Consider the following 14680-nt stretch of genomic DNA (forward strand, 5'->3'; position numbering starts at 1 on the left):
GTGGTCTGGGCAGTGTATTCAGAGCTGGCTGACTCAGTAGCTCAAGTCCTGCCCCCATCCAGGACCACCATGACCCTGGAGGAATGGGGTCTCTTCACCCAAATGTCTGTCCTTCTGAGCAGGGCACACCGGGAATGTGCAGCCACGTTTGGGCCATTGGCAATAAAGGATGCTACCTGTGAGAATCACAGGTGTGGGAGATGAGAAAACTCGTCATTCCCACGATGTTCACCTCGGGCTCCTACCGTCTGGGCAGCATTACTCAGGTGGGACCCACTCTGCTGTAATTCTCTATTGTCTTTCAGTGTGACTGATCTCACACAAGCTTGGGCAGGAGCAGCAGGGCAGGAGACTCGCGGGAGTCACGGGCAGGTGTGGCAAGGCTCGGAGGGTAGAGGACCCTGACTCCCCTCTCTGTGTTTGACAGGATGAGTCCTCAAACAATGGGATCCCGGGTCCGAACTTGGGTTTGAGTCAGAACTCATGTCCTCTGACACCACAAACAGATGCCAGCCGTAGATTTCCCATTCCCAATCACTGGTACATATGTTTGTTTTCAGAAAGAAAAAAAAAAGGATGTCTGCTTTGTGGTGGGAGTGTCTAGAGTCAACCTCGGGGACTGCCTTGTAGAGAACTGGAGGACGGTGGCACTCCAATGCTCTCCAGTGTTTCTGTCTCATAGGACAGGGGCCTGGGTAGAACCTGGCAATGGCCATGGCCATGCCCACCATCCCACCCCGCGAACCTCTGCTAAAGGCCTCAGGTACCTTTTTCTCAAACAGCTTATTGGGCTGCATTCATGCACCCACATGTGTCATTCACTCTGTATTACCTAGAAGAAAAATGAGGCTTGGCTCCATGTGCTGAACATGGTGCCAATCACGTGACTGCAAGTTCAGGAGCCTGCATGCCCCCAGCCACAGCTAGCTCCCAAATCTGCCTTTTACCCACTAACCCCAGGATGAGTCCTGTTGGTTTCTTCTGGCATTGGGCAATTCCAAGTTTTTCATGAAGGTCATGGTGCGTGGAAGGAAAGAGTTAATATTAGGTAAGTATCTGTTGTGAGCTTTTCTCACACACCTGCTTTCTCCTTACAACGGTCCTGCCAAGCAGGTCACAGACTTCATGATGAAAGTAATTGCTTCAAAGGGAAAATGTGTTAGAAATCAGAGAAAGCCCCAGACTCACAATTATCTACTTAACTTTCAAAAACGTGTGATTTTCATTTCTGATGAGAATAAAAACTGTGCACTGAAAGCCATGGAAGCATTATAAGGAAACCCTTGACAGGCACGTAGAAGCTGACTCTGAGTGCAAGGTTCACAGTAGAGCAGGCTGCAGAGGGTTCCCCAGCTCCTAATGGCTAACAGAAACCCTTCTTTGGATGGTTCCTGGAAAGGCATATAGCAGGTCTTAGATGGGCCCATATGATTTTTTTTTTTTTTTTGCTGCCCTGATGCCTGCTCCACTTAGTAAAATGACAGCAAGCCTAGTACCTAGGATTTAAGTCCTGTTTTATAATCAGTGAATTTTCCATTCTTCACTTTTTTTTAATGGAGGAAATGGGTGCAGCCAGCTGCACTCCTGGACCTTTACTTCTCATCTGGGAGACACAGCCAATACCCTTTGCTGCTGTGGCCTGAACCAGCTCCAGGTTTACTCAAGGAGCTGACAGCAGGCCTGGGCAAGGAATGCTATGGGCAGAGAAATGCCAGAGAAGACCTCACTGCATCCATCCATGTCTCTCTCTAGACATTCAGCTAATAATTTGATGAGTTCTAGTTAGAATGAAACTATTAAATAAATCTCCAACACCCCCTCCCCACCTGCTTGGCCCTTTCTGCACTCAAGGTAATGGGATAAAATGGGGAAGAATTGGCCACCAGCCACACCTTGGCATCTCCAAATATTGCTCGAAAGCAATTCTAAGATGCAAAAAGGCAAGGGAGTACTTGGCTTGTGGGTCATGTCTCCCCCAAGAGTAGGTGCTGGGCTGGCCCATGAGCAAAACTACATGAAAAGGAGACTGGTGTTGGGGGTGACCTGGGCCCGCTTAATGTAGTCCCTCCACTGGCTCTGCTCAATCACTGAATAATGCAAAGTGCTTTGCAAAAGATATTTAAGAACCCTCAGTGTCCCCAAGGTGTCTGACATCACACACACACTCACACACACACACTTCCAAATAACCAAAGGCGCTCCAACCAGGAGCCTGCAACTCTACCTGAGGTTTCCACGTGGGTGCAGGTGCCCAAGAACGTGGCCCATCTTCCACTGCCCTCTCAGGTGCATTGGCAAGGAGTTGGATCGTAGTGGAGTATTTAGGAATCAAAGTTGTGCTGCAGTATGGGTTGCCACAAGCAGTGGCTTCACCTGCTGCACCACAATACCCCAACGCTGTGCCTTAGGCATTTGTTAACGTACCAGACAAAAGTCCAGGGCAGGAGGCTTTATTTCGGGTGAGTGGCTGCATTTTAGCTGCACATCTGTGCTGAAAGCAGAGCAGGGGCTGTGTCCATCCATCTCCCTCTGTACACATTTGGCAAACTCCTTTCTGCTTTCTTTTGTCCCAGAATCACTCCACACTCCCACTCTGAACGTGTCCCCAGTAATGCCGCAAGGATATGACACAGTGCATGGCAGTGAAAGAACAAGGCTTTCCTTTCAGATCTGTGGGACTGCACAGCTCTGATAACTCCCACATGCAGTGTGAACTGTGCATAAAACTATCCTCTGATGCACCTCCCTGTCACCCGCCTCCCTTGTTTGGCCAGAGAAGGCAGTGAGTAAGTGAAAACGCAGGTGGCTAGGAGATGGGTGCTCTACTTCATAGGGCAGAAGGCATTGGACAACACCTGAAATCAGCAACCCCCAGCTGATTCCCCTCCCCAAATCTCATGCAACCTAATCATACAACAGCCATGTTCGCACTCCACTTTAGTAGGAAGAGGATGTGCAAATGAATGAGCACCAGTTTTGTAGATTTGTAGAATCTGTCTAACAGTTTTGGGCAAATTGATGGTCCAGCAAATTAAATATCTATTGCAGAATTTGTGTGTGGAAGAATTAGCTTTCTATGAATTGGCTTTGGGCACATGTGTTTCCGGTCTGCAGCTCCTATGCCCAGAGATGTATTAGGGATTTTCTTCTGGACAAGAATGATGAGACCACTGTAAAGAACTCGGGTGAAAGCAGCTTGTGTCTACTATAGCAGGCTGGTTTCACTACATTTACTTTACGGCGACAGGCCTGGATTATTCCAAACCTTATTCTTTTATTTTCCAAGGTCACCCCCTGAGGACACCTACCTGTGTCTTTTTTGAGCTCCTGTGTCTCAATAGTGCCATGGATCCCCAATTTGTTCGCTCCCCTCCCTGCTAGGACTGCCTTTGTTGGAGATATGGCCTGGGGAGCCCCCTGCAAGGAGCTGCCCCCTCCTGCCTTCCACCAGGCCTGCTACTTGGGGTGCTCCCTGTGGTTCTCCTTTGGTAAATTCCTGTCAACTGAGTTTCAAACTCAGACACGCTCCCAGCTCCATGCAGTATCTGCCGACTGTCCCTTGAGCTCAGCTCTGTGTTCCATGTTGTGGGAGATAAGGGGTAACCCGGAACACACCTAGGTAGAGAAGGGACAAGAGATGCTACAAAAAATCACAGCCAGGAGCAAAGGGGTGCAGAGAGGCGGGAGCCTCGGGGAATGGGGAATTGGATTTCAACTGAGCCTTGAGTGAAGGAAGGATTAGGAAAAAAGTGGCAGGGACCAAAAGTGCAGGGATGAGTCGGGCCTGCAGGAGGCCAGTGATGGGATAGTAGACCACTGGTTAAGACCACTGAACTCCAAGGCAAGCTACTCTTCACAAATTGGTTTCCTTTGAGATGTAAGTCATTCCTCTGAACTTGTGTTGTGGTGCAGGGGGTTAAGGCACTAATTGCATCAGTAGCTTCTCATACCCAAGTTCCTGACACAACATTTCTGATCTAGCTCTCTGCTAAACGCTCCTGGGAAGGCAGCACATGATGTCCCAAGTACTTAGGCCCTGTACCCACGAGGCAGACCCAGGGTTTCAAGTTCCTGCCTGAGACCTGGCTGCTGCTGTCATGCATTGAACAGAATGTTCAAAGGAAGATCTTTCTCTGTTAATCTGTCAAGAAAATGCCTAAATTATTTTTTAAAGTAAGTCATCGTGTTTTTTCAATTTTTTGAAAGATTTAAATGTGGTTAGATTGGTCTCACAGCGCTTTGCGTGTTCTTCAGGGTTTTTAGAGAGTGTATTTCAGAATCGGATTTTCGCTAATGTTTTCCATTCACATTTCAAATTTCCAACATGTATTGTCTCTTCTGTGTTCTGTATTATGGGAGTGATTGCATCACTGCAATCTTGTTGGGATGAGGTAAGAAAATTTCGGATAAGGCAGACACACATATGTGTGAGGGAGGGCCTGGGCAAGTGCTGGGAGATGCTTCTCGTTTTTACCGTCTGTCCATTGTATCGTCTGCTTTTCTTCCCCCAAAACATGTTGCAGTTGTAGAAGGAAAACAGTAGCCACAGCAAGAGATGCCATCAGTGAAAGAAGTTGCATAAGAAAATCATCTGACATTTCTCAGGGTTTATAGCACCTCATCTCAAAGTTTGCAATTAATTTGATGCCAACTACTTGTGCTTTGCTGTATTTGGTTACACTTTCTGTGTTGTCTGCCTTTGGAGGGATTTAAAACTCACTCTCTGGCCAGCTTGCTCCAGGTCAAATTGTTTTTTGCTTGGTCCCCTAAGAGCTGTGATGGACAGTAAATCTGCAGCCAGGTGTGGGCAGAACCAGCATTTGCCATGCTGGCTCCCAATTTGGGGGCAAGGTACAATGTGATTTGATTTCAATCCTAATGGGACCCATCCCTGTCATGTGCCAGAATCACCAGGAGAGCTTTCAAATCCACAGGAGTGGGCCTGGCATGGTAACCATGTGGATAAAGTCCTTACCTTAAACACACCAGGTTCTAATCTCAGTGGTCCTTACTTCCCATCCAGTCCCCTGCTTGTGGCCAGGGAAAGCAATCAAGGATGGCCCAAAGCCTTGGGAGGTGAGGGAGGGATGAGGAGTGATGAGGAATGTGGGCTGGGAATCAGGCTTCCTGGGAGAAACAGAGGACAGGGAGCAACCTGAAGACTTCAGGGAAGTAGGTGAATGAACAGCACTGGAGGGCAGCATCAAACTGTCTCTCCACCCTGTACCGTTGTGTGCTGTCACTGCAGATCATCCCCACATGACACTCTACCACATCCCTGCCTATGTGCACTGTCTCTTCACCCTATTGTATGTGTGCTGTCATTCCGCCCATCCCCACATGTCTCTATACCCCAGCCTCATGTGTGCTGTCACCCACCCCTTCCCCACATGTCATCCCACATGTCCCCAAGTGCCGTCTCTCTACTCTCTACTCTCTGTTTCTCCATCCTGTCCTCTCTTTCATGTATCCCCATGTATGCTGACACTCTACCCAGTCCCATGTGTCACTTCACCACTCCCACGTCCTGTCTCTTCACCCTGTATCCGAGTGTCTCTCCATTTCCCCACTGTCACTCTACCCTATCACTATGTGTAACACAACCATCACCCAGCTCTGTGCACTGTCACTCTACTCTATCTTGCTGACTTAGACAGGCATGCAGGGATGAGGGTGCTATGACTGCCTCATTGGAGTTAGAATCTCTTCTTGAGCAAGGGGCTCAGAGGACTCTCCCTGGGGATGTGCCAAAGCAGTGCAGTGTTCACACTCCCTGGGCTGCCTGAGTCTCCATCAGACTCTCCTTAGCCTCTCAGGAAACCAGCCACTTGTGGTTGGCTCACCAAGTACAGGAATTGCAGCCATCAAACACCCGTGAATGTTCAGCACACCTGCAGAGTTTCACATTGGGGTTAATAGTCCATTGACACTTACTACTTCACAGGAGTCAAGCAGGAACCCTGATGAAAATTTATGCTGCTATTATAAGCTAAATGGAATGTGAGGCATATCCAGGCAGTACAAGAAGGCCAAGGCCCAGGATTCACACATCCTGGCCACCATAACCATACGCCTCTGCTCCACAGTTACCCCAAACGCCCTCTAGCTAAGCTGTGGTGGGGTCTGCCCAGGACCATACATATCTTCTGTGCTCATGCATGTTTCCGGTGACCGCTGCTAGGGCCCAAATTGCCCAATTGTACACTATACAACATTCCCTTCCAGAGTTCATGCCTTTGGCAATCTCAACAAATTGCTCCCCAAGTTGTACAAATAAATGTACTTCAGAAACTTCATGGGAAATAGGACCAAAGAATAACTTAGTGGGGCCAACACTGTGGCTTAGTGAGTGAAGCTTCAGAGTGCATGGTGGCATTCCATATGACCACTGATTCATCCCGGCTGCTCCACTTTCAATCCAGTTCCTTGCCTATGTGTTTGGGAAAGCACCATAAGATAGGTTGAGTACTTGGGCCTCAACCTATCATATGGGAGGCCCAAATGGGTTTAATGTGGCCTAACCCTGGTTGTTGTAGCCATCTGGAGAGTTGAACCAACAGAGGGAAGATCCTCTTTCTCTCTCTCTGACTCCAACTTTCCACTAAAAAAATAAGAAGAAACACAAAAAGAATTGGAGAAACCAAACCAATCCACTCACTGACATCAATATCTTATTTTGCATCACTTACATGATGTTTGTAAGTCTGAGAAGAGGCCTGGGTAGTTTAGCTGATAGAGAAATGGAGGAGGCACACTGGGTAGAGGAAGGAGTTCCTGCCAGCTTCTGTTTGCTTGCAGAGACTTCCCGCTTACCTGTGTGTTTGGATGCACCTTCATACTGGTAGAATGAGACAAAACAAAAGCTGTGTCCTTGTCAGCTCACATTGTCTGGGCCCAGAGAAGGTGCTCTCCAGCACATGATAGGAAGCCCCTTTCCATGTCAGTGTGATTGGGACTGTCTGGCAACTGCCCTCATCGTATGTCCGATGGATGGTCCTATTCACTCCCTGGGACCAGGAACAACGGTAAAAAATGTCAATAACTGTTCTCCGTTTACTCTTCCTTCATGCTGCAGATGGACTTCCACTCAGTCCTTCACCCTGCTTTGGGATTCAATCATATTGACATCTGCTGACTCAGCAAAATGCCCTGGGCTCATGTTTTCAGCAACTTATATGCCCTTGGCTTTGGGTAAGCCCCTTGGTTAAAATCTGATAAAACTCCTTCCCCTTCTGCCTGTGGGGATCCATGAAATGGTGGGTGAATGGTGGGGTGGTAGCAATGTAGTGACTACTGTGGTTCTGAGCTGAGGTGGCTGACTTTGGAGAACAGGAGTGGTGGTCATTGAATCTTCAGTTGCCTGATTTAAAGCTAATGGCATCTGCATTCTGTCATCTAGGATTGATAAAAACACAAAGGGTTAACCTGTCACTTGCAAAGACAATATCCTGTATTGGAAAATCAGTTCTTGTCCAGCTCCCTGCTGATGTACCTGGGAAGACAATGGAAGGTAGCACAAGTGCTTGGGGCCATGCACATAAGTGGGAGACCTGGACGCTTGGCTCTTGGCTTTAGCCTGGTCTGGCCATGCATATTTCTGCTGTTTTGGGGAGCCAATCAGTGGATAGCTGATAAGAGCGTAGTTGATAAACAACTCTTTAAAAATATCCCATTATCCCCTAAAAAGATAATTAATGGAACAATTTATCATTGATTTCTTAAGAGCCAGTAAGAGCAAAGATGTATTCATCAGTCACAGTGCTAGCCAATTTACATATACCTCATTTTGGTACAGATAGCTGTTTACTAAAATATCTCTTTATTTACTCAAAGAGGGGTGGTGAGAGAGAGCACAAGACTGTCTATCCTCTGGTCCACTCATCAATTGGCCACAACAGTTAGGACTGAGCTGGGCAAAGATGGGAGCCAGCTTCATCTGAAGTTCCATTTACATCTCCCATGTGGGTTCAGGGGCCCAAGCAACTATGCCATCTTCTGCTTCTTTTCAAGAAACTCAGCAATGATCTGGGGCAGAAGTGGAGCAGTTGGGACTCCAGCTGGAACCAATCTGGGCTGCAAGCACCACAGGCATTGAGTTAAGCCACTAGGCTGCTAACAGCACACCTACAATGTTCAGTGTTAACAGCAAGCCTGCAAAGAGCTATACCTACTCTCATTTCTCTTCTGACAACAAACTTTCTCATGGAGGCAAAACGACCTTTCCAAGGTCACTCTCCAATTGGTGGCACAGCTAGGCTGTGAATCCCCAAATGAAACCTTGGGGCCTGTTCTCTTAACTTTTGCTAACTGCTAGCAAGAGCTTCCATTGCCATTGCTCCAGGAGATGGTTATATTTAAAATGGTCCAAGGATTGGTCAAGGAAATAAATCATAATGAGAGATTAGGGAAATTAGCACAGAGCTATCTATCAGCATACATGTGTGGAGTCTGTGGATGAGCCCTGTTTTTCAGCTCATGCGAAGCAAAGGTCGGCTGGTGTGAGCAGTTCATGAGTAACAGTGTTGATAGCAGATAGGAGAAACACCCCTGCTCCTTTTCTTTCACTTCTTTCTCTGGACACTCATATCACTCCATCCCCACGAAGATTTGCAACCTGGAAAATCCAGTATTTGGCAGGAGTCTTGAATCTGGTGTACAAGGAACATTTTTACAAATACAAACTCATCCTTCCTGGGAGAATTCTCACAGTCTCAAAGGTAGAGAGACCACAGTGGTGGGGAGGAGCCAGGGCCTTGTGGGGTGAAACACACTCCAGCAGCAGAGGAAATACAGCATAAGCGTGCTTAAAAAGCCTTGGGAATACTCACTTTTGTTGGAAGTGACACAGACACGATGGGAAGTGGGTAAGGATGGAAGTGAAAGGCTGAAGAGGCACAGTCTTCAGATGCTAATCTCACACTCAGGCAGGCTGAAGTTTTGGAAGGGATGGTTAGCATGGGACAGGGCAGCCTGCAGCTGCAGGCAGGACCAGGGTCATAGCTGGTGGAGGGAATACCTGGAGCAGCAACAGGGAATAAAGGGTCTGTCATTTAATGCTACCCCTCCCTGGCTAAACAGCTTCAAGGACATCCGGCCCAGGGTATGGAAGCCTCTGCTTGTCCACCTGCACAGCCCAGCAGCATGAGGCTGAGTCTCATGAAGGTCCAAGAAGCAAGTGCCCTTTGCTAACCACCACACAGGACCTATTTGCTTTCACAGCTGTGCTTCCCTGGGGCTGCATGGGCTCAAAGTATGAGCCCTGTTCAGTTCACACAGGTGTTCTGCACAGGTTCGCTATCTTCCTGGGCTTGGGCAGTTCACACTGCAGTGTCCAGAAATTCTGATCCCAGAAGCAACTGAGAAACAGCAAGAGGGTTTCTGTGACCCCTGGTGCCTGAGGATGGAGCAATAAGGATATATGCAGCGCTGAAAAAATGGGTTCCTTCTTGCAATGGGCAGAAGCATCATGGCAGGTGCCACTTTGAACTCTGCCACATGTTTGCCTGCAGATCTGAAGGCTGCATACTCATAGTCCCAGGAGCTGGAAGGTTAGTTGTCATCGAAGTCTGTCTTGTTGGCTTGCAGATGGCAACCTGCCACTGTGGACTCTTCTTTGTGCACTCTCAGAAACCGATGGATGGACAGAAGGACAGAGAGACCACATTCATTTGCCACTGTCTCTCTCTCAGAAGGACAGTCCAGCCTGAGACCTGTTCATCCCTGTTTGTGGGGCATCACCACTGGATCTCTGCCTGATACCTGGTGGGCATGGCTCACAGCTCACCTGCCCATGACCTGAGGCACAGCTTCCAGCCCTGTGTGAGGAACATATGACGTGATTGGAGGGTCTAGGGAAATAGACGTGCCTTCTAGTCAATAACAGTGCCATTGTTGGGTGAAGGACTATAGCAAGATGCCCTCATCCCCCTTCTCTTCCCTAGTCTTTGTAAGCTTGTAATTTTTCACAGTAAATGGACATCCCTCACTAGTTTGTCTCCAGTTGTTGTCACGACCGAAGAACGCCATTGCCTCAGCCCTCGGTGGCCTCGGGGCCTGCTGGCAGGTGAAACTCCAAGACACGCTGGCATCTTAAATGCTAGAAAAATGGCTGTTGATGACTTCCAACAATGTATCAGATCACCTGTTCTGGTGGCTAATGATGACACTGGTAGATGGTCCTCAGAAGCATACTAAGGATACCTGTAACATAGGGAAAAGATGCCACAGTGAGTACGGTGGCTGTCCTGGGCTGGCATCTTTCTAGTGCTTCCCAACCATTTCTCTGAGGGGCTCTTGTATATCCCAGGAAGGTCAAGGCTGCCTTCAGCTCTGGGAACTCCATGGCTCAGCATCTGCACACCCTCACCCCTGCTCATTCAGTGGTTCCTTTGGCTTACTCCTTCATTTATTTATGCCACAACCATTGTTGGATTGTTTACCACTTCTGTTTCTGACTGAGCACACAGGGATAACACTTGTTGCCGCAGCTAGTTCTGACCTTCTTTTCATCATTGAGTAAGTATTTAAGAAAACATCCAATGGACATACCATGGCCCTGCTATGGTGATGGGCCCAGACCTCCAGCTCATTAAGAATTCTGCTCTTCCTTCCTCATATCCTCTTCTACTGTGTCCCTTTCATAGCCCTCAGGACACCAGTGAGCTAATCACCAGTGAGCCAATCACTCAGTGACCTACTTTAACATTTGTAAAACAAGGAAGTGAACAGGTGGTCAGGAATGAGAGCTAAAGAGTTTTTCACCCCAGGCTCATTCCTGAGTTTAGACAATTTTCTGGAGATGCCATGATCTATAACTCTGTGTTTTGCCGAGAGCCTACTTCAGAGTGGCATCATCCCTTGCACAGTAGATGTGTGGGATAGATGCCGTTCCATGAGAATCTCGTTAATTATTAGAGCATCCATGTACCTGGATAGGCTATCTCCTGATTCACACCATGATGACCAAACTAAGTGCTTGTAAGAATCAAGGTCAGCTGTGGACTGGAAACTCATGTATTCTGGTGTAGGAAACAAATATACAGCGGCCAGCACTATGGCACTCTGGGTTAAGCTGTTACCTGGGATACTAACATCTGATATGAGTGTTGGTTTGAATCCAAGTGGTTTCACTTCAGATCCAGCTCTCAGACAGTGCACCTGGGAAAGTCGCAGAAGAAGGCCTTAATGCTTGGGCCTCTTAAGACTTGGCTTGGTCTAGACCTGGCTGCTGTGACTACTTGGGGTGTGAACCAGTGGGTGGAGGATCTCTCCTTGACTCTCTATAACTTTGTCTTTCAAATAAATCATAAATCTTCTACAAAAGAACTGAAAATCATCTTTGTACACAGGTTTCTATAAACACTGATTTCAATGGCTGAGCTACTATAAACATTTGTCAGAAAGAACCCAAATGTTTATTTTCAGATAGGTACTAGGAAATCAGCACAAGCTGCCTCATGATGAATAAAGTCTTTGGAATTGAATTTCACATGCTGGTGGGGTAGAATGTGAGCACGACCAATGTTATGCTTTGGAGTTAAACCTTAAAATAAAGGAGAATATCTGCTTTCATGGAGTTTCAGATGTCTATGAAATTCCTGCATAAAATGGAGTGTGATACATGCAATAAGTAAGGACATGCCAGGGACACACAGGGGATGGAATGATACTAAGCTGTTGGCTCTGGAGCTCAGAGTCTAGGGTCAGGGGGGTCAAGGTTCACGGCCAGGGGAGCCTTCATCCAGGAGAAAGCAGAACCAAAGAGTCCTTGGTGAAATCATCCCCTACTCAATGGTTTCTTCCTTTTTTTTAAAGATGTATGTCAAAGTCAAAGTTACAGAGAGAGAGAGAGAGAGAGAGAGAGAGAGAATCTTTCATCCACTGTTTTATTCCACAGTTGGCAATAACGGCCAGGGCTGGACCACCCAAAGCCAGAGGCCAGGAACTTCACTTGCTCTCCCTCATGGGTGGCAGGGTCCCAAGCATGTGGTTCATTCTCTGCTACTTTCCCAGGCACAATCACAGTAAAGCACTTGGGGCATGATCTGCTACCTATATGGGAATCCAGCAATGTAGGGCCTGGTTTCACCTGATACGCTACAATGTCAGTCCCCCAGTGACTTATTTCCATGCCCAGTTGTGTACAACAATGATGGCTTTGGTTTGCACAGCATCTGAACCTTCCTCTGCCTGTGTGCTGGGAGGTCAAGTTTGCTTGTTCAAATGAAAGCTGCAAATCTGATTCTGACATTCCCCACCTTCCTTGGTACCAGGACATGGAGTGAGACTGTGGCATTGATAGTCACAGCGCTTCCCAGGTTGTAAATTGCAGGCCAGGTGCACACCTGGCAGGGGTGGAGCTGGAAGAGCTGCTAGGCTTAGGTCCTAGCAGGCCCTCCCAAGTGCTTGTCAATTAGCCCCCACACAAGTGCATTCCCAAAGGAGAGGCAAATTCCATTCAAAAAGTTGACAGAATTGGTGCTATGTGGAAGCTGTTTTAGAACATTTCAACTAAACAACTGAGGAATCACCAATTTATAATAGAGTAATGCAAGGCAAACTATGGTGTTCACCTGTAAAATCTTACATTCACTATAAACATATTCATTAGGGAAAAGAGACAAAAGTCAGATGGAACAATAGTGAATGCAGTGAGTGGTAATGATGAGCTTTGAAATGGAATTATATACATCTATATCTATATCTCCATTGATCTGACGTTGGACCTTTGTGATTGTTTTGGTAGTTAATGCATTCTTTGATTTACGTTTCCTATGAATTTTTCTTCTATTGTCATTTTTGTGTAATTATAACTGTGTCTGCTTATAACTGTGATACTGCCCCTACCAAATCAATCATTTCTTCTCCAAGCAACCACTATATGTACACACACATATATACTTACATGTATGCATATTATATGCATATGTAGTGTATACAATAAATATTATTAATATATAATATATAAACATTTATTTATTTTTTATTCAAAAAATGGAGTTGAAGGGAGAGAAGATCAGAAAGAAAGAGGTCCTCCATCTGCTGATTTACTTCTCAAATGATGGCGATGACCAGAGTTGGCAAGGTCCAAAGCCAGAAACCAGGAGCTTCTTTTAGGTTTCCCTTGTGAGTGAAGGGACCCAAGCAATTGGATCTTTTTCCACTGGTTTTCCAGACATATTAGCAGGGTGTTAGATAGGAAGTACAGCAGCCAGAACTCCAATGGGGTTTGTCCATATGGGGAAGCCACTGACACAGGCAGAAGCTTAGTCAGCTATGTCATGGTGTCTGACCTACCATGCTATATTTTAATCCATCGCACCAGCATCCCTTGAATGCATTCTGCTTTTGCTGTTAAACACATAGCTATCACCTGTGTGTATCTTTGGTAAGCCCGGCCCAGACCAGTCTCAGCCATCTTGGCTGGATTTTCCACTATGATGTCATCAACTGTTGCAGAATTCTGCCAGTTGTCCTGATAACCCTCAGACACACAGCACCACAGAGCTGTGGTAAAACCATCCCTGAAGCCACCGTTCCAGGTAACAAACTTCCTTTTCGGAACTTTTCTGGGACTCTGAATTTCCTTTTGATTTTGAAGGATTCAGTAGAATAGTTCTACTGAAACCGGAATCTTTCTTTGCTGTTATGGGTCCTGGGAATTGTCTTATAGTATCCATTTATAATTTAATCACATCAATTTACTTTCCATCAGTGTATTTTGTATCTGTTTGCTATTCTAATATTTCTTCCAAAGTTAATGAGTTCTTTTCACAGCAATGAAAAAAAACTATTTCATAACATCCACATGCCCTTTATATATTAATTTAATTTATATATACATGTATAAGTATTGCTTATGCATACTTTTAAGATTTTTTTAAAGTTGTTGCTATAACTAGAATTATTTAAATCTAATCTTTGAGAGACAGAGAGTGGAAGAACTTTTCATCCAGTGGCTAATGCCTCAGTGTTGGCCACCACGCAGTCTGGACCAGGTTGACTCCAGGAGCTAGAATCCAATCTGTGTCTGGCCTGTGGATTACAAAGGCTCGGTTTCTGGAGCCATCACTGGCTGCTTCCCTGATCTACATAAGCAGGAAGCTGGGATTTTGATGTGGACTAAGGTATGTTAAAAGATGTCTTGGCTGTCGAGGTGCACATCTAATATCCTGATCTAAGCCAGTCTTAGCATGGAACTTGTGGCCATCTTGGTTGGCTCACTCATGGTGATGTCATGAAGCCCCTGCCAGTTTTCTAAGTCGTCCTATATTACCCTTCATGCACCTGGTTTTTCAGAGCCATCTTGGAAGAGTATGACACCCACCTTTCTAAGGAACACATTTTCTACCCAAATCAACTCAGGCTTCCGCTCCTGGTCTCTTCCTACAGCAGCAGGACTGAGTCTCTGTTATTAATAGGCCAGCCAAGGGTGCTGGAGTCTCCTTCTACTTACACAGACTACAGTTCAGTTAAAAAAAAAAAAAACACAACTCAGTTTCTCATCTGAGAACGGCAAAGGTAATAGTAAGTACCCACTGAACTACAGGGTTGGTGAGAAATGATCGTGTATGGACAGCTGAGAATGTCATTGCCACCTACAAGGCAACTGTCAAATGCAAAAATGAGTGCCTTTCAGATTTAATCAGCAAATGTGCAAGACTGTCTTTTTTTGTTTGGT

Source organism: Ochotona princeps, chromosome 3 (assembly GCF_030435755.1).
Source record: "Ochotona princeps isolate mOchPri1 chromosome 3, mOchPri1.hap1, whole genome shotgun sequence".
Classification (NCBI taxonomy): Eukaryota; Metazoa; Chordata; class Mammalia; order Lagomorpha; family Ochotonidae; genus Ochotona; species Ochotona princeps.